Below are 21,227 nucleotides of genomic sequence, written 5' to 3'. Positions count from 1 at the left end.
TTTAGGGGCTGGTACAAAAAGTTGTTCAGTAATGGGTTCAGAAAATATGCCTTGACCAATTGTAGAAGAAGCCGTAGTTGGATTAGAATTAGAGTCCAAAAGGCCGGAAGTTACTTTGGCCTTGGGGAGTAAGGATTTGAAAAGTCCCTGAGGGAACAGGCCAGTAAGGCTGGGACATCGGGCAATTCTGTTTCGTCGTCAGAAAGGTCAGCTTCCCTTTGAGGTTCTTCCTCCAAGTCTAGATCAGAACCTCCTCTTGATTTTACGGGCGACCGCTCTGGGGAACCAGTTAAGCTGGCAGAAGGAGATACTCTAGAACACCTTGAATGTAGACTTTCAGAGACTAATGAGGCAGAGCGATGCTCTCTAATGCCCTCAGCAATACCATGGGAAATAGCCCTAGAAATTAAGTCTTGAATAGCCTCAGGCAAGTCCTTGAGCACAGAAGAGGTGGTACAAGGAGGTTTCTGAGCCTGAACAGGTTCTTGAGTGTCAATAGAACAGTCAAAGGGGTCTCCTTTTGGCTTTTCAGGTGATGACTCAGGGGATAGAGACTGTGGTCTCTCTGGAGACAATGCTCTGGCTAAATCTGGGTTATCATCCGATCCCTGTTCTAGGGAGGCAGGACAAGAGGTGATAGAGGCTTTGGTTTGATGTGATCTAGTCGTTTCAGTGTGCTCATGCAAATGAGCCTTGTGGTGGGCTTTCTTACCCGACGTAGATTTGGAAGTGGCCTTGCGACCCGCCTCAGCCTTGTCAGATGGTAGGTCAGCCATGTTGAGTACAGACTGTAGAATTGATAACAGTTTGTAAATGACAAATATATATATAAATATTATTAACAATCAGGTGCCAGTCTCAGAAGGAAATGAGACGTGAGAAGTAGGGTAACTTCAGTAGGCCGTGCAGAGCCAAGAATCCTGCATTAAATGAAACAGCAGTAACTGAAAGTACATTACAATCTGAACTTCAAAATGGCCTCCGAGACTTCCGGGTTGCTGTTTGCCGCTGCCAGACGTTCCTTTGGGATCGTCAGCTTCCATCGCCTGTTAGAGCCGCCTTCACAACGGAATGGCGGCTCGAAAAAACTCCGTTTCCATGAGGAAACGGAGATAGAGCCGGCAGGGGTGGGTAGAACTCTCTGCGGAGTCCCAAAAGTTTTTTTTTTACTTTTGGGACGGAGCGGATGAGATGCCCCGTATCCCCAGCCGCCGCTCCGGGCTTTGGGAGACCTCTGCTGATGCAGAGCCAGGCGTCAAAAGCAAGCCTGCAAATTTAACAGACTACTCAAAGAAAATGTGAGCTGGACCTGTAATATTGAACTGCAAGTATTTTACTGATTTTTTTTTTTTAAATTACTTGAGAGAGAGAGGAAAAGAAAGAGGGAAAAAAAAGAAGCCTTTTAAAATGGCGTTGGCTGGAGGAGAGGCTGAAAGGGAAGTCTTTCCGTTTTCTATTACTACAATGTAGCGGAATAAATACCACTGGCTACATTTGTAGACAAAACTTCGCTCCTGTGTCTTTTTCTCTTTTTTTTTCCCTTGGAGACCTGATATTGTTGTTGATTGGAAAGAAGTCCCTTTTTTTTTTTTCTTGCTTTTTTTTTTAACAAAGCCTGCCTGGGCGGAAACATGGCACTGAGACTCATAAAGTTAGATAAACAAGAAGGGGGGGGATCCCCCCACCAACAACTTAAAGGAACAAGTCTTAATTCTTCAGTCTCAGAAACCTGACTTTAATATAATAGAATTTTTTATAGAGGAGATTGAAAGAAGGGAGGAGATTGTGAATCAGCAATTTGAAAAATTTAAGCAGGAAATTAAAGAATTGGTGAAATCTAAGTTTGATTTTTTGGAGAAAAAACTCTCAAAAGTGGTTAATGGTTTTACAGGATTTATGAAACAGTTGGACGCAAATACTAATGTACTAGAGTCTAAAATGGAAGAAATTCAAGATAAATTGGACAATAGAATTCAAAAAATTGAAAATGATTTGACAAACACTCAGGATAATAGCTTAGAAGAAAAACCTAAAATGGATGCTGATCAAAAGTATGGTAATGCAGAAAATCTGCAACAGAAGATTGAAAAAGAGATTTTAATGGTACAATATAATTTTACAGAATATGCGATAAGATTAAGAGGTTTGCAGGAAAATAATAGAGATGATTTAAGGAAAATATCTTCTGAATTTCTAGCTGGGATTCTAAAGGTTCAACCTGACGAAGTGTTTTGTAGGATCGACAGAGTTTATCGAATCAACTCCTGGATTGCTAAGCAAAGGCAATGGCCTAGAGATGTGGTGATTTATTTTACAGATAAGGAGATTAGGAATAATATCATTCAAAACTCCTTCAATTCTAATTTGCAATTGTATGGAAGAAAGATTTGGATTTACAAGGAACTTCCACCTAAGATATTGATGGAAAGGAAGAAATTTGGTTTTCTGGTGAATGAGTTAAAAAAGAGAAATATCTCCTACAGGTGGGACGCCCCAGTGGGTATTATATTTAGATACCAAGGAGAAAGATATCAGCTAAATACTGTTGAAAGAGCGGAAGAATTTTATCAAAATAGGTTGAAAATGAACTTAACATCTCCAGGTATAATACAGGATAAGCAGAAGGAGCCGGAAATAAAGGTAAAATATCGAATTACAGAGACTGTACCAGATGAATTGCCATTGGATTTATTGGATACCCCAGCTGGACTATCTACAAATTTGAGAGAAGAGGCATCTAATCCTAATGTGATGACTTATCAAGGCAAGGATAAACATGGAAACCAGTTAGGGGATATACAAGGGATAAAAAAGAAATATGAGATACAAAAGCAAAACCAACAAGACCAATCTACAAAGCAGAATAAAAACCGACCAGATGATACACACTTTATAGAAAGGGAACCAGGATGGAAACCAAACCCACAAAAAGAAAAGAAAAAAAAGAAATAGGTGGCATAAAAACAGAAATTTCTAATCAGGCAACAGTGAAGCCAGTGATTTTAAAATATGAACGATTATGTGTAAACACAGAAGAGGCGACGTATTGGTTAATATCATCCTGAGGTTTGTGGCAGATCTCTGCATGGCCGTAATCTGGGGACGTGAAACGAGCCTTAAACTGATGGATTTGAATTATCCATTTTGGAATTTCTTTTTGTGTTGATAAACATATTATATTATCTTGAATCACAAGGCAAGAGAATTATGCTGGGGCATGCAGAAGATCGGGTTGTTACCCACTACGATGATGGGAATTAATAATCCTGATGAAACCCACAATTATTACTATATGGAATATAATTATAATGTCATTCGGATGGTTGTTTTTACTTTTATACATATAAGAAGATATTTACTACTGATGGGGGCAGATATGATTGAAGATCCTGAATAAACTGTTGCACCAGTAAGCTATGTTACCCGATTATGGATGTTGGTTCTACCAATCCAGTGGAAAGACCTCAAAGAAGATACTATATGGATTATAAATTTAAAGTCATTGTCTTTTCTTTTTTTTTATTTAGATATAATGGAAAATATAGACATATATTTTTAAGAAGTGTGGGCAGTGAATTAAAGATGTTAAGAAATGTTGTGTATGGCAATTTTGCATGATAGTGGGTGAATAAGCTATTTAGTAGATTGATTAGTCTAAGAAAAGGGATTTTTAAGTGTTATATTTAGGGGAGTGGAGGAAATGGATAGAGTGGAATAAATGTTAAACTAGATTTTATGGGGAAGGCCGCTTTGGAATGTTATAGTAATATATATAGAAGATTAAATGTTAAAGTAGGACTTATCGTATAGTTTTAAAGTGGAGAAGTTATTTTATAGTCATAGTATAATGTCTTTTTTTTTCCTTTCTTTTCTCTTTTTTGATATGTATGGATAAAGGGGGATGTTATAATATTAATATTTTTAGTAAGTAAAGGTCAATATCTAGAGGAGGGAGTAAGTAATCTGTTATGAATTAGGTTTTTTTTTTGTTATGAAGAAGTCACGGGGGGGATGGGTGGGGAGGGGGGGTTAGGGAGGGGGAGGGAGAGGGGGAAAAAAAGGGGGGGAAATTTGTATTTGAAAACTTTTTCAATAAAAAAAATGGCCTCCGAGAAATAATAATAATGATGAATAACAAAATGGCTGCCGTAACTGTCAGTTACTACACGAGGCAATGGCGGAGACCAAATCCTTTGAGGCCAAACAGCTCTATGGGTCACATTTGCAGAGCAAACTCCCCCCCCCCCCCAGGGAAGGTGGCTGCATATAGGCTGAAGGCAGATTCCTCACCTGAAGTAAAATTTCGCAATGAATTCTGTCGCTGGGAGGCGAGAATGCCTGATTAGACACACTGGGGTTCAACAGCAAATCGGCTAGAGAAAGATCTCTAGCCGAGCTCAAACAGCGTTTGTAAACTCACCTCAGACAGAAACACCGGGATGGTGGTAAGGTGGCGGTGGCGGCGGCGGTGGCAGGAACTCGGCGGCGGCGTTTCCAGCAATTCGGGGGTGAAACAGCTCTCCTGCCCGCTTCGGAAATGAGCGGAGGCAGGGGCAGCGTAGCAGCGAGCTCCACAATATCCAAAACGATCGCTCACCCAGCAAAGAAAAGCCGCTTGAAATCCTGTTCTACGCCTCTCAGCTGATGATCGCAGTAGCGCAGCAGTAATAGCAGCGGCGGTGCGGCGGTGGCGTTCCCAGTCAGACTGGGATGGCCAGCACACTCAGCACAATTTTAAATTTTTTAAAGAATTTTTCCACCTAAATAGTCAGGAGTGGGACTGGTCAGAACTACTGAGTCGAATAAACTGGAAGCAATAGAGACCTGAGGAGGCGTGGCCAAAGCAATTCAACTCAGTAATTGGTCAGACTGACTGTATCATCCCACTCCTGACCCACTCCGCAGCCTATTGGGAGAAAGTGATTATTTTTTAAATAGTACTGTGTTTTGTTTGCTTTTTACATTACCATATATGATAAATTCCTTCTGTATCATATTTCAAGCGAATATTTTTTGTTATATCATTTGCCTACTTTTTGTGATTACTGACAGAGTTATATATTATCTAAATAACATCATGTACTTTTTTTCCTTAGCTTTGGATAAGGAGCACTGGATAAACTTTGGATAAGGAGCACTGGATAAACTTTGGATAAGCCTTTGATTTTTTTTTCACAATTTCTCTTGTTTTAATGTCATTGTTTCTCTGAAACAATTTTGCATTTACTTTATCAAGCAATTTTTTTATTTCATCTCTGTCATATTTTAATAACTGTGTGTGTGTGTGTGTTGACCTTGGTAAATTTCTAGTTTTCATTAGATAATTCTTGTGTTTTTCACCTATTTCAGGAATCTAAATGCAACATATCCATATATGTCATACTTTTATCGCAATTATTATTTTTAAAATAAAAGATATTTGAAAATGAAGCTACAAGTAACATTGCTGGACTTATTATTTTTATAGAATTCCATGTTTTATTAAACTTTGTCTCATAATCTCTTGTTCCAAATTTTAATCTTCTTTAAAACCCATTAAAAAGACCAACTCCTTCCAATATTATCATTCTGCTATTGCCATTCAGTTTTTATCCATTCTGTTTTCCACCACAAAAATTTACAGCATAATATAATTTAAACTTCAGAAAAGCTAGGAGGGTTTTTCATTCCAAATAAATATATTGACTTTTCTTTGCCAATTTTGCAAGGTATTTTTCTGGGATTGTAATTGGTACCATTTGAAATAAATAATAATTTTAGATAATATATTTATTTTAATGTTCACTATTAATCCTAACCAGGAGTTTTTAATTTTTCTACCTTTCAAGGTCTTTTTAAACTTATCTCCACAATCTGATGTAATTATTATGAAATGTGAGTTTCGGTCCCAAACATTTCACTAGATCTTTTGTTGTCTAGCAAACTGATTCAGCTCAAAGCTATCTTCTTCTTTTTGAGATAAATATCTCATTATTTGGTTTTTATATGTTAATTTTGACCCTTAAAAGTTAAAGCTATAATTGTTTTTATTAGTTTATTATTTATTAGTTTGATTTATATGCCGCCCTTCTCCAGAGATTCAGGGCGGCTTACAATGCTTTTAAGCAATAGCCTTCATACTTTTGTATATACCTGCTTAGTAGGGCTTTTGGGCCCCCTCTACGCGGTGTTCTATTTTATACAAAGTCATCTTATTGCCCCCACAAACCGGGTCCTCATTTTACCTACCTCGAAAGGATGGAAGGCTGAGTCAACCTTGAGCCTGGTGAGAATTGAACTCGCAGTAATTGCAGGCAGCTGGCAGCTAAATACTACTTTAACAGTAGTTTAGTCCACTGCACCACCAGGCTCAGTTGTGAACTGTCCTATCGTAATTTGTGGTTGTATAACAGTGCTACATCATCCACATAATGTTTTAATTTATAATTCTCTCCTTGAATTTTGATGCCTGATATTCCTCTTTTCAAAACTTATTAGCTTATGCTTCTAAAGCAATCACAAATAGTAGTGAGGTATTACATCTTTGTCTGGTAATTTTGTTTATTGAAATATTTCCAGAAATTACTCCATTATCCATAATGCCAGTGATATATGCTTTTGACCCAAGCTTTTGAATTCTTCACCAGTATTTATTTTATTCAGTAGTGGAAGTAGAAATGGCCATTAAAAATTGTCGAAGGCTTTTTCTTTATCTAAAAAATAAGTTCTTTATTTAAAAAATAAATTCCTTGTTATTACAGTAATATATTCTGTTGTATTTATTATAATTGTGTTATTGTTCTTTATACTCTTCTTAGGGATATGACCTGTTTAATCTATATGCATTATATTTGGGTACAAATTTCTTTAAATGTTCAACTACTATTGTAATATAAAAATTATAATCAACTTTCAATAAGGACAATAGTATTACTATGGTTTTCTTTCCTGCATCATTCCCTTTTTTATGTATCAAAGTGATATATACTTCTTCCCATGTTTGTGTTGTGCCTCTGTAAATTTCACTCATTTTAACAATTCGTCGTCCAGCTCTTTATAATATGTGACTTTCATTGTTATTATTCTTTGCTGTTCCTTTTGTGAGCTTCCCAAATAGATCCAGGTGCAACTGGCAAAACAAGTATGTAAATATTGCAACTCATCTAGGGTTATAGGTTATTGAAGTGAGCAGCACTGCATGTGTTTATTTTTTCCATTTTTAAATCCAAAACCCTATGCAGCCTTTTGTTCTAATTTGAGGGCTTAGCATTATTCCTAACTGGGTTTTTAAATTTAATATAATTCTTTTTTCTTCATGGTTTTTCAGGTATGCACAAGCTTTGCATACAAATATTAAGTATGGCATATTAATCCATAATTCATATTGGTTTCTCTGCACATTTTGTGGATTTTTTTTTTTAAATAAGTAGCTGTGTTTGTGCTTCCCATAGAAATAAGCAAATTTTCTTTGAGGAAAAATGTAGCTTGATCAGCAAACATAAAAATAGTTAACTGACAAAAATGGGACAAAAGGCCACCAAAATGAGCCTTGATGGTACAGTGGTCTAAGCACCCTGTTATTAACACAGCTGCCTGCAATTACTGCTGGTTCGAATCTCTCCAAGGCTCAAGGTTGACTCAGCCTTCCATCCTTTCTAAGGTAAGTGAAATGAGGACCCAGTTTATGGGGGCAATAAGCTGACTTTGTATAAAATATACAAAAGTATGAAGGCTATTGCTTAACGCATTGTAAGCCGCCCTGAGTCTCCAGAGAAGGGCGGCATATAAATCAAAAAAAAAAAAAAGCAGAGAAAGAGAGAGGCATGAACATTCAGGAAAAATTTCCATTATCTGTATCAAAGTCAAAAAATCATAAAACTTTCCAGAGCCAATGAAAATAATACTGTGGCTAATTAAAATGCTCAACCCAAAAAGAATGGGACCCCTTGGTTGTTCCAACTTTGACCCTTTGTGTACATAACATCAGCAGAGTAGAAATGGAAAGTCAGACACCAAGTGAGCCTTCCTCTATTCTGCATCAGGAATGAAAGAGTTTGATAAATGGCAATTGTATAATAACAATATGTACACTATTATTCCTGAAATCAGAATTTTCCTGAACTGGATGATCCCAAATCCCAAAGTAAAATATGTTTGAATTGGCAAAAATCCAGACCCTTCCAAGAATATTCATCTACTACTTATAGAAAACCCCTAAAAATGTATATAAAAACAAATAGCTTAATCCATTCAAGGAAGACCCATGAAAAATTTCAAGAATATGTCAATTTGATTGCCAAAAGATGTGATGTGCAAATTGTCATTTTTCAGAGAACTTAAGCAGAAACTGCAGATACAAAGAACATCAAACTGAGATGTAAAATATTGAGGTAGAGGAAGGAAAACAGAGAAGGCTCTGGCATCACAAAATATCTAAATAGGAGCTGTTAGTTCTATAGTTCAAATTAACACAAACTCAAACTTTAAACCTTACTCTCCCCCTTTCAATGCAGAAATAATTCTATTAATCTACCATAAACAATGAAAGATTGCTGAAATTATATGTGAGTTGTTTTGAGGACTGAACATGATACATAAATGATAATTTTCTGTAATTGCTGAATTTCTTGTTTCTTTTTTACTATTAAAATAAAAGCTTTCAGTATTTGACACCCTAGGTTTGGCAACAGTACATATAAATCCTACGCAGACATTCAGGCACTGGAACCAAGTGACAAGAAATGCAGCTACCTGACTCTGACACAGAGAATTAAAATTGGCTATGCAATTCTTATCAGATAGGAATTGTAATTGATGTTGCTTAAGAAGTTCCTCTCCTACACTGGGCACAACTGAAGGGATCAGTCAAAAGAAAAGATACAAGAAAAGATGAGCAGGTTTCTCAGCAAAGGCATAATCAGTATCTGGTAGATGTATTGGACTTACTTATTCTGTAGCAGTAAAAGGGTTGTGAGAGAGGAGGATGCATAATACATGGACCGCCAGCCCCGTCGCCCATAAAGAGCCGCCTTTACAGCTGAAAGGCGGCTCGAAAAACTCTGTTTCCGTAAGGAAACGAGAGACAGAGCCGGCGAAGGCAGGTAGAGCCCTCTGCGAAGTCCCCAGAGTCCTTTTTTTGTCTCTGGGAAGGAAGCAGGATGAGGCTCCCTATTTTCGCTCGCCGCTGCTCCGGGCTTCAGGAGAACTCTGCGCTTTGCAGAGCCAGGGATGGGACCAGACCAACTAATGAAAACTAACAGATTCTCTGAACAAGTAGGATGAAATCCGGACCTGGGACCCTAAATTGCAAGTATTTCCAATAACCCTAAGACTGACTTTAAAAGTAAAGAAGAGTGGAAGGGGGAAAAAAAGAAAGTTTAAAATGGCGACTGGCTGAGGCTTGAGAAGAAAAGCTGAAAGCGAAAGTCCTTCCGTTTGATTAGTTCAATATGTTACAAAGTAACTGAGACAACAGCACTGGCTACAACTGAAGAGAAAAATTCCTATTTTTCCTTCTTAGAGACTTGATATTGATATTGTTTGGAGAGAAGTTTTCTTCTTTAAAGGGGGAAAAAAATCTGCTTGTGTGGCAGGATGGCGTTAAAACTGACAAAGCCAGACAATCAAGCTGTGGGGGGGGGCTCCCCCATTTATAAACCACATGAGCAAGTTTTGAGCTTGCAGACGCAGAGGAATGGCTTTAAAGATCTAACGCAATTTGTTCTGGAGGAGATGGTAAGACATGATGAGATTGTGAACCAGAACCTTGAAAAATTTAGACAGGAAATTAAAGAGTTGGTTCAACAAAAATATGATAAATTCAAGCAACATATGATAAATTTCTTAGACGCAATGATAAAGATGGATAAAGAGATTAATTTAGAAATAGAGTCTAAAATGAAGGAAGTTGATCATAAGATTTATAATTTGGATAATAAAATACAAAGAATTGAAAATGATTTAACAATGATTCAAGAAAATAGCTCAGAAGTAGAGTCAAAAATAAAGGAAGCTGACAACAAGACTTACAATGCAGATAATATAAAACAAAGGATTGAAAATGAAGTCACAATGATGCAATTCAGATTTATGGAATTTGCAGTCAGAATTAGGGGAATACAGGAAAATAAAAAAGAAGATTTGAGAAAGATGTCTGCTGAAGTTCTGGCTGGGATTTTAAAGGTTAATCCTGAAGAGGTATCCTGTAAAATTGATAAGGCCTACACAGTAAATTCTTGGATGGCAAAGCAAAGGCAGTTGCCTAGAGATGTGGTGATTTACTTTACCGATAAAGGAATAAGAAATGATATTGTGCAAAAGTCTTTTAACTCCACTCCTAAAATGCATGGAAGGAAGATTTGGATATTTAAAGAGCTGCCGCCCAAGATGCTAAAAGATAGAAAGGATTTTGGATTTTTGGTGACTGAGCTAAAGAAACAAAAAATCCCATTTAGGTGGGATGCTCCAGTTGGAATAATATTGAGATATCAAGGAGAAAGATATCAACTAAATATTGTTGAAAAAGTGGAAGAATTTTATTATAAGATTCTTAAAATGGATTTAACATCTCCATGTATAACACATGAGGGGAATAAAGAAAAGCAAAATCAACAAGAGATTGAAACCCAGGCTAAGCAGATGGAGGTGGAGGTAATGGAAAAACAACAAGTTACAGAGGCCTTTTTGGATGAGCCGCTTTTGGATTCTCCTTCAGAGGTTATAGTTGGATTACCTATAAATACAAGAGAGGCGGCTTTGGATTCGAATGTGATGACTTATCAAGTTACAGACCAGCATGGAAATCAATTAGTTGATATACAACTCATAGAAAGGCAACCAGGATTGAGATCTAAGCCACAAAAAGTTAAGAAGAGAAGAAGCAGGTCTTACAAAAATAAATTTTTTTAGATTAAACAACAGTTAATGCCAGTTACTTAAGAGACGATTAAATACATGAAAATATAGCTGAGGCAAAGTATTGGTTTATACTATTTTGAGGAGAGTGACAGATCTCTGCAGTGCTGTACTTTTGGGATGTGGAAGATGGCCTTAAATTGAGTGGACTGGAACTTTCTATTTTGGACTCTTTGACAAATGGATTACATTTATGCTGAGCTACAAGGCAAGAGAACTAAGGGATTGGGGCATGCAGAAGATCTGGTTGTTACCCTAACACGGTGGTTGGAATGAATAATCTAGATGAAAGACATTACAAAAGACACTATATGGAATATAAATATAAAGTCACTCGGGTGGTTTTTTGATATATGAAAACATTTATTATTGATGGGGGCAGATGGTAATTGAAGATACCGAACATACTGTTGGAATTAGAATTTGATGTTACCCTAACATGGGTGATGGAATTAACAATCCAGTTGAAAGACATTACAGAAGTTATCATATGGATTACAAGTTTAAAGTCATTTGAGCATTTTATTTATATATGGAATTTTTTTTTTTTTAGTGGTGTGGGCAGAAGAATAAAGATATTGAAAATATTATGTATGGTAGACCTGTAGGAAAGTGGGTGGAGATAGGTTAGCTTATTGATTGTCTAGTTTAGGAAAAGGGATGTTATGTTATATTAATATATGTAAAAGATTTGAATTAAGAGATATATGCATGGGGGAGGAGGAAATGGATAGATTATGAGTAGAAATTGCTAAATTAGGATTTATTATATAATTTTACAGCTGAATGTTGCTTTGAAATGTATAGTATAAGGGGGATATAATAATATTGTTAGAAAGAAAGGGTCAGCATATGGGGGTGGAGTAAAAAGGATGGTAAAGTATTATATAATCTGTTATTAATTTGGGTTTTATCTTGGAGAAGCCATAGGGGGAGGGGAGGGGGAGGGGGGTTAGGGAGGAGGGGGGGAAAGGGGGAAAAATCTGTATTTGAAAAACTTTTTCAATAAAAAAAAGAAAATATTAAATTATAAACCCCAAAATATAAGCCATATAAAATGTAATAAATAAACACAAAAATAAATAAAATGGGAGAAGAATAAAAATTGAAAGGCAAATTATTTGCATAAAGGGTTAATATCTTTTATTTATTTATAAAATTTATTGGCTGCCCATATTACCAAAGGAAACTCTAGGTGGCTTAGAGTCATAAAAATATATCTGCATTAAAACATATATTATAAACCAAAGATTAAAATCTAAGGACACATGTGGAGGGTGGGTGGAATGTGGGGGGTAGGTGAGATTTATTGACACAACCTCCACTGTGCTGTTTCACAATTGGGGCTCAGGCCAACTGGCAGAGCCAGTTCTTTTCCTTACAAAAGAATAGGATGGTTGGGGGCAATCTCACATCGGAGAACAAGATGTTCCAAAGGAAAGGAACAAAGCAGAGAAGGCCTTCCTCCTGGACCCCACCAGCCGGAATAATTGGGCTGAAGGGACTGGCAACATGTCTCCTCTGCCAGAATTAGTGGGATGGGTCAATCCCAGTGGGATGAGACCAGTGGTGGTATTCAGCCAGTTCTATCCGGTTCAGGCGAACCGGTAGCAAAAGCGGCAGAAGGTTCTGCCCACCCGCCCAAAAGTAATCACGTCCCATTTTTGATGCTCTGAAGGTCCTGCGCATGCACGGAGGTATGCTCACATTTGCGAACCAGTAGCAAAGGTAAGTGAGTAACACCCTGGGTGAGACAGTCCCGCAAGTAACCTGGATCCAGGGGTGAAATGCTCCCGATTCGGACCGGATTGCCTGATCCGGTAGCGATGGAGGCGGGTGGTTCGGAGAACCGGTAGCAAAAATCCCCGCCCCCCTCCCATGCCCAGCTGAGCCGCACAATCATCAGAGGCTTTTTTTTTTTACTTTTAAAAGCATTTTTTCTACAACTTCGGCCAAAAAAATACTTTTAAAAGTTTTTTAAAAAAGCCTCTGATGATCGCGCGGTTCGTCAAAGGCATTTAAAAGAAAAAATCCCTTTTTTTCTTTTAAATGCTCTGACGATCCCAGCTGAGTTCCCTGATCGACAGAGGCTTTCAGGGAACTCACCTTGGATCGTCACAGCATTTAAAAGAAGAAAAGGGTTTTTTTTCTTTTAAATGCTCTGACCATCCCAGCTGAGTTGATCGTCAGAGCATTTAAAAGAAAAAAAGGGGGGGTTCTTTTAAATGCTCTGACGATCCAAGCTGAGTTCCCTGATCAGCAGAGGCTTTTTAAAAAAGCCTCTGCTGATCAGGGAACATCAGAGCCTTTTGAAAGCATTTTTTTACAACCTCTTAGCCGAAGAGGTTGTAGAAAAAATGGTTTTAAAAGTAAAAAAAAAAATTGGCCACACCCACCATCACATTACCCCACCACCACCAAGCCACGCCCACAGAAACGGTAGTAACAAATTTTAGATTTCACCCCTGCCTGGATCCATGCCATGAAGAGCATTAAAGGTGATTACCACCATCTTGAATTGCACCTGGAAGCAAACTAGCAACAATTGCAACTCCTGGTGAAGTTGTGTTACAGGGACCATTCTTAGGGCCCCCAAAACTGCCCACAGTCACACTTTGCATCAGCTGTAGTGTTTGAATGTTCTTCAAGGGTAGCCACATGTAAAGTGCATTACAATAGTCCAACCATGAGATAACTAGGGACTGAATGACTAACTACAGGGAATCCCGATCCAGGCAAAGCCACAACTGACATGCAACATGAAGTTGTGCAAAGGCTCTCCTAGCCTTGAGTGCCACCTGCTCCTCTCCTAACTGTGACTGCCACCTGTGTGGGTCCAGGAGAATCCCCAAGTTGCGGACCAGATCTATCTGGGCAGTGTTACCCTATCCAGGGTCAAAAATAACAAAGTTCCAGATCCCGGAGCCCCATGTACCCAAAGCCATTCGGTCTTCCCAGAGTTCACTTGAAGCCTGTTATCCCCCATCCAGGCCCCCACAGCCTCCAGGCACCGCAAGAGGATGGCCACAGCATCACTTGGGTCACCAAGAGTGGAAATATAGAGTTGGGTTATTCCATTAACTAGTTCATTAAATTTTCCAGAAATCATTCCAGAATGTTCACACAGTAATACACACACACAGAAACACACACTTGGTGTGTGTGTGTGTGTGTGTGTGTGTGTGTGTGTGTGTGTGTTGTAGATATATACCCAGTAGTGATCCTGATACCAGTAGTGGTAGGAGCACTTGAGTCTATGAGTCCTAAGATGGGAGAGTGGCTCCAATAGATCTCAGGAACTACTTCAGAGCTCTTGAAGTACACGAATAGTTAAGATACAGTGTAGAACCCTCAAGCTCCCAGGCCATTTGTAGAGAACCCAAGACTGAGAAAGATACATTCTACCCATAACGGTAAGAAGGGACTTTTTAAAAATAACATTAATCAGAAACAGGAAAGAACAGTTATTTTATTCTAGAAAACTATTCTCTTAAATGAAACCATCTGGAATCCATGCATCATAGTTTCAAGATACAAAGAGATATAAATTCCTTTTGCATTAAACCAAGTACTGTTTTGGATTTAGATTAAGCTTGTAGTTTTTTAAGGATTTGCCAGACTTTTTCTTGTTTAAAAGTGTTGTATCACATGATAGCCAAGTAAACTTTATAACTGTATTTTAAAAAAGTTTCCTGAGGCCATAAAAATAATTGATGTACAGCATCTACACACAGCATCTACAATTTAATTAAAAGACAGAAATATTATTTTTGTTTTGATAAAATCTATACATTTGCTAGAAACTGGCATATGAATTAAGAACAAGACAGAATGCTTTTTCAAAACGCATGAAATATATATACTATAAACAATTGTTTGGGTTTCCTAGATTTATATTTCTCTTCCCTCACCCCTTAGTACTAGGAAAAATTAATTTTCCAAATTTTTTAACTTCCCAACAATTAATGCCAATTTTCTATCCTTTCCAGATAGTAATACATCCAATAGTGGTTTTTTAATCTCCTGGATTTCTGATATTCATTTCATGTAGATAAATTTGATTGTTTCTTCATACCGTCAAATGGAAAAACTGTCATATTTGTATCTATAATTCTAAGCATATCCAAATAATTTGAACTCCCTTACAAAATGATCATAGACCCTCGTTCATACTAAAACGCTTCTATATTTTGCCCATTATTTTCTCTCTAGAAGGAGGATTTAAGTTTAAACTAATTACCTGATGCGATTAATGTATGATGTAAATTATATTGTGCATTGTATCTCAGTACTGTATTTTATAGCGAATATTCCTCTTTCAGTACTAGCTTGTAAATTATTCCTTAAATACTCTCATGTAATATCCTATTCCTACCTCAGAGGGGTGCTGCGAGCATAAATTGTTTGAAAGGATGGTGAAGCAGAGATAAAGTTATACAGAAATTTCTTATCCTACCTTTTAGCTTGTGAGGACATGTCAGTCGCAGCTTGGGTAGTAACAAGAGTAATGTGCTCTGCAGTAACAACAAATGTTGTTAATTTGAATTTGTTTTTTCCATCTCAATATTTCAGAATTATTGTCAAAACTGTTAAAGAGCTGGTGGTGTGGAGGCAGATTTTCCCCTATCATTTACAGCTACCAGATCTAGGCTGCAAAACTCTGGATGGCCATCAGATGGGAGCAAAGTGTTAAAGAGTTATGCAGCCTAGGACTGGAGTGGTTAATCTTAACACCTTTCTATTCCTCTGATATATAAGTACTGGGTATGCCTGCTCCTATGGGCATGAAATAGAAGAAATCTCCCATGGCTCTTAATTTTAGCTTCCTTCGGCATCAGCTATGGCCTTTATTATAAAAGAAATCTACATTTCAATGAAACCGAGATTGTTATCTCAATAATAATAAATTGTTTAACTAATGTACCTAACTCTATAGTATCTTGAAACAAGGTCAGAAATTAACATTCATTTTACTTACAGCTACAGCAAGAGATGCTTATTTTACTGAACTAGGAATGAGGTGTCCTTGGATAGGCTTCTTTTGCTGTCATCAGGGAGAAAAGCAGATGCTGTAGTCCGCCTTATTAGGGTATTTCCCTGTTTACAGGTAAAAGACAGGCAACATCTGATTTTTCTGGACAACATGATCATCACAGTACATAGGGAAATCTTTCCAAAACGTTTAGTAAATCTCTCATTACCAAGGTGAAGTGGAAGTTGAGAAATAGGTAAGGTAGTATTGTCCACAATGAGTGTCTGTAATATACGGGATATAAAGTTTCATTTCTTCCTAATAAGACAACTAAGGTAGCCCTGGTACAATAGCACTGCCTGTATTTAAGAAAAGGTCCAGCAAACAGGTCAGTCTCCTCTCATCAGTAGAACATATTCTCAAAATGGTTGGGCACTATGAAAAGGAAAGCACACCCATACCTTCCTTTTGCATAGATTTTTGGAGGGAAAAAATAGGCAATTTTTCTATGTTACAAAAATATAATTGGGGTTGGGGAACTGAAAATAATTTGGCATCCCTTCCTGCTACAGGGTGTAGTAGAAATAATTCTAGGGCAGCACTGAATCCCAACATAAAAATAGAAATGAGCTTTTTCTCTGTGCTGCTTCTGTATGGGTGGGGCAATCGAAATTCATGGAAGAAAAAAAAAGAGAGCTCAGACACGTTTGCCAATCCATCCAGCCAAAGCCGGTTTGAGCCGGCTGAGACTGGTTTCTGAGCTGGGATGAGACATCAACTGTTGTTTAGGCTGAGGTTCTGCCGCACCAGGGCTGACTGGAATCTCTGGACTGGATTACTCACAGAACACCAAGATCTGCAGTCCCCTTGTTAAAATATGCGGCTGGAGCCAAAGTAAATGCCATTAGCAGCAGAGCTAAACGTAAGATGTGGACTAGTTTGTTACATGAACTGGAGAGCCTGCCTTCAGTAAAAGAAGCTGCAGGGGCTCCAACGTGAAATCCAGTCTGGGTTTTTATTCTCTCCAGCTTTCCTGCTAGAACTGGTTTAGGGAGAAAAGGGGCCTCTCAGATATCGGTTTTCAGTGAGAGCAGCTGCTGTAGAACCAGAATGTGGGGGATGGGTGGCAGCTCTTCTGCAAATGCAGATTCAGTGTGAGACAGCTGCGGGGGGAAGGGAACAGCCTTCTTTTGTCTCAAACGTATTCACAATAGAAACGTGCTGTGCTAACACGAAAATCAAAAAACATACAACAGAAAAAAAATCACAATTGTAAAAATATAAGCTGCCACATAAACATGTGTGAAAGCACACTGACTGCACAACTCCTCCCATAACTTAAAAATGAGATTAATCCTAGCTAGGTGAGATTTTTCCAGTATTCAGAAAATCAGAATGTCCATGTGCAAAACAAAGGTTTTATCACAGGCACCAGAAATGTGTGTACAAAACAAATGAATCTTGTATATAGAGGGCCACGTTACTGCCAATATAAAAGCAGCAGTTTGGACTTGGGTAGTGGCACATAATTTTGTCTGAAAATACAGTAAATTGCATTAATATATGGTGCTAAGGTAATTATATCATGAAAATTAGTTTCTTTTAATTGTTAATTATTGTTACAAGGGTTTAACAGTTGCCCCCCAAAATGCCCCCCTCATTCACTTCAAACTGGACCTCTGAGAAAATTATAAACAAAAAAATTCACAAGTGATAGGTTCATATCATATTTCTCCAGCATAAGGTCAAGTACCCCTCTGAGAGGGAGACAAAGTCCAATTTCAGAGAAATAAATATGACATTGAGTTTTACTTCCTTTGCCAGTATCTAGTGTGGCACTTTTTTGAGGTCTTGGCACTTTTCTTCACAAAAGATTTTTTTTTCCGGGGGGGGGAGGGGGGAGGGAGGAGGCGGGGGGAGGGGGAGCTGGGGGAGGAAATCAGTATGTAAAAGTTTCACAATCCATTTCCTTGATCTTAGTCTAGGAAACTGGTTTAATGTAGATCAGGTCTACATCATTTATTTCTAATACATCACAAAGGAAATTAATAACCAGGAAGTGAAAAGAAAAATAAATAACTCTGTCTTTGTGCTCCCTTGCCAAGTTACAGCCAACAGAGTTTGGACTTCTGTGTGTAACCTTTAGGCTTGACCTATTAAAACCAATATTTCCACATTCAATTCACATTACAAAAGAATATGGAATTATACAATTTCTATAACTATTTCAACTACTGATTTGAAAATATTAATTCAATAAACATATGTTCCTGTTTCATGTTTGATGGTAAGATGAATGCACAACTAGGTGAGAATCGATTTTAGTCTTCAGACCTCTTATTATCTTTGTTGCTTTTCTTGGCACTCCTTTTAGGGTCACAACTTCTTTGTATCACGGAGACCAGAACTGGATATAGTATTCCAAGTGTGGCCTCACTAGCGCAGTATAAAGCAGAACTATAATTTCTCGTTTTTATGCTAGCCTTCTGTCAATGCAATCAAGGACTGCATTGGCTTTTGGGGCAGCTGCAGCACATTAGTGGCTCATACTTTAAGTGGTGGTCCATTAAGACACCTAGATCCTTCTCACAGTTGCTACTATATAATAACTGAGAGAGTTACTACATATTGATATATACATCTGTTTTTTGAGAGCCAGTTTGGTCTAGTGGTTAAGGCACCAGTCAGAGACAATGAGTCCTAATCCTGCTTTAGCCATAAAACCAGTTGGGTGATCTTGGGCCAATCCCTCTCTCTCAACTCAACTCACCTTACAGGACTGTTGTGAGGAAAATAGGAAAAGGAAAGTGAGTGGAAATGTCCGCTGCCTTGAATTATTTGTAAAAAAAAATAATAAAAGTGGGATATCTATATATAAACAAACAAACAATTTTATCCTAGTAGAGCTAGCTTACTGTAAATCTCTCTCACTTATGGGCTAGGGAAAAGATTAAATAAAGACCCTGCAAGGGCAAATTTGAGCAGGCTGCACAATGTTTTGGATTCAAAGGAAGTGTTTGGAGTATGCAAAGGTACTTACCTAGCACCTCTTTCAAACAATTGCTTCATTTCCTACTCTCTGCAATTGCAAAACAATCTCAGGGAAACATAAATTTGACTTGAAGAGCAATTCCAGGTGGTATGTGTTCCAGGGCAGGGGTCTCCAACCTTGACAAATTTACAACTTGTGGACTTCAACTCCCAGCTGGCTGAGGAATTCTGGGAGTTGAAGTCCACAAGTCGTAAAGTTGCCAAGGTTGGAGACCCCTGCTCCAGGGCACCATTTCCTTTTGAATTGAAAGTGTTCCAAAGTGTTCCTGTGTTGTTAGGTGCAAAGGAGGAAATTTCTTTATACCTAAGAAACCCTGCTAGAGGTAATGGCACAACTGGATTTATATGATCAGAAATGAAATAATTTATTTTAAATTTGTTTTGAAATAAATACGATAAAAATTTTGTTAGGTTTAGACAACCTTTACAAGTTCGTATATTGATGTTACCTTCTCTCTTATTCTGATAGTGTAGCATCTTATGTGGGAGTGGATTACTGTATTCTCTCTCGTTTACTTAGAGAGCCAATTGATTAAAAAAACTAAAAAGTTTATTTACCAATAATATTGGATGAAAAATTATTGTAAGTTGTCTCTGCTCAGAAAACATCAATAGTAATTTGTGCTCATTTACAGAAATCTAGTTTACTATGCTGTCCAAGTTACTTTTCTTTTAATAAACTTTGATGGATTCATTTTCCTCCCCTCCCCCTTTCCTTTGTGCACTCTCTCCTCATATTTCTCTCTCTGGGATCTCTTCCGTTCTGCCTAGCACTCTCTGAGAAAGTTCCAATTACTGTTTACTTGCTTTAGTGGAATGTTACTGTTTTATCAGGGAAAAAGGTATAAAAAATCAGAGACAATTTGAAGGATAAATTCAGGAGATTAAATGCTACCCCTCATATTCACTGTTTCGTTCGTACAATGTTATGAAAGTGTAAACCATGTTTTTTAAAATCGTTTTGTAAAATTTGGTTCCATTTGTACTATTCATCGGAAAGCGTTACAGATCCCGAGTTCCTTGAAGAAAGTGGCATAGAGAGCTATGATGAATGGAAACTAAAGGAGCAAAATAAAATGAAGGCATCTAATAATTACATAGTCAACTTGAATTTGATAATTTACAGGTTCTAGAACATAAAATTAAGCAGTCAGCCTGTCAGCTTTTTATTTGGGAAATTTATATAGTTGCCCATCTTATATATGTATTTCTAGCATTACTACCCAATTCGGTAACAGCTTTGCTCCTTATGCCATTTGTTTGGTAACCTCGCAAGATTTGTTTCCCTTGCCATGTACATGTATACATCTGAGCTAGACTGTGTTGTTTCACCGAGTCATATAATATATGTGGGTATATGCTTATTTATTTATTTATTTATTTATTTATTTATTTATTTATTTATTTTTTAGTCATGTTTATGTAGTGTATATTAGAAGTGGAGACTCTTTGAGAGCTGTATGCAATGAAATTTCATTTTAATGTATGCCGATTAGTGTACATTTAAAGTGACAATAAAGTTATTCTAAGTCTATATGTGTCTCTGAATGGCATAAAAACATAATACAACAAAATAATCAAAAAATAATCATAAGAATAATTTAAAAACATTAAAACATTTTTTAAAAACTAATAAGCAATAAAAAAGTAATCTGTGGGAGAGAACAATCAACAAAACAGGCATTCAGTGAACTCCATACCACCACAACTAGATCCCTAGGCTAGATGCCAAATTCATGTTTTCACACCCTTCCAGAAGGTCAGCAAGGTTGACAATCTGAGCTCAGGAATTATGATGTTCCCAAAGGTGGGTGCCATGGCAAAAAAGACTCTTTACCTGAATCCGGTCAGATGCATTCTTTCATGGATGGGAACCACATATCCTTCTTCCTGCCAGACTAGATGGGATAGATAGATGTGATTGGAAAGAAGCGGGTCTTCAAATAATCTATCCTTATTTATATTTTCCTTTGAAAATATAAAAATGGTACAAATGTTCATATAACAAGACATCCCAAATTAAATTTATATAATTTTTAAAACAGACTTCTAGCTTTTTAGATTAGAGGAATGCTATAGATATATCTTCATTCTGTTAAGATTTTCTTGTAGATTGCCATAATAAGTTGTTAAGAATCAAGTTTGACAGTTTGCGGTTATATAGATATGTAACTATATGCACTATTCACAAAGTCCAATGCTATGTATCGATTACAATATCAGATCTGGACCACGGTCATAATTGTAAATAACCTGTCCTGTCATTCCATGGTGAACTAGCTGAATCAACTTCATGAATTTCCTCAATCAC

The 21,227-nt window shown here is 37.4% G+C and overlaps 1 long non-coding RNA gene across 2 annotated transcripts in view; it reads right to left on the bottom strand.

Moving 5' to 3' along the window:
• Positions 1–16,743, bottom strand: part of LOC117655534 (uncharacterized) — a 45,026-nt gene extending 28,283 nt beyond the window's left edge. The window contains exons 1-3 of one of the 2 annotated variants that reach the window (XR_015728905.1): positions 16,095–16,743; positions 15,872–15,990; positions 15,350–15,407 (exon numbers count right to left, since the gene is read on the bottom strand). This is a non-coding gene — a long non-coding RNA (uncharacterized LOC117655534). The remainder of the gene's footprint in view (positions 1–15,349; positions 15,408–15,871; positions 15,991–16,094) is intronic. The other variant, XR_015728906.1, reaches the window with a different exon arrangement.
• Between the last annotated feature and the right edge of the window lie 4,484 nt (positions 16,744–21,227).

Source organism: Pantherophis guttatus, chromosome 7 (assembly GCF_059756535.1).
Source record: "Pantherophis guttatus breed Tessera chromosome 7, ASM5975653v1, whole genome shotgun sequence".
Lineage (NCBI taxonomy): Eukaryota > Metazoa > Chordata > Lepidosauria > Squamata > Colubridae > Pantherophis > Pantherophis guttatus.
Note: the sequence above shows the minus strand (reverse complement) of the source record. Positions and strands in the feature narration are given on the sequence as shown.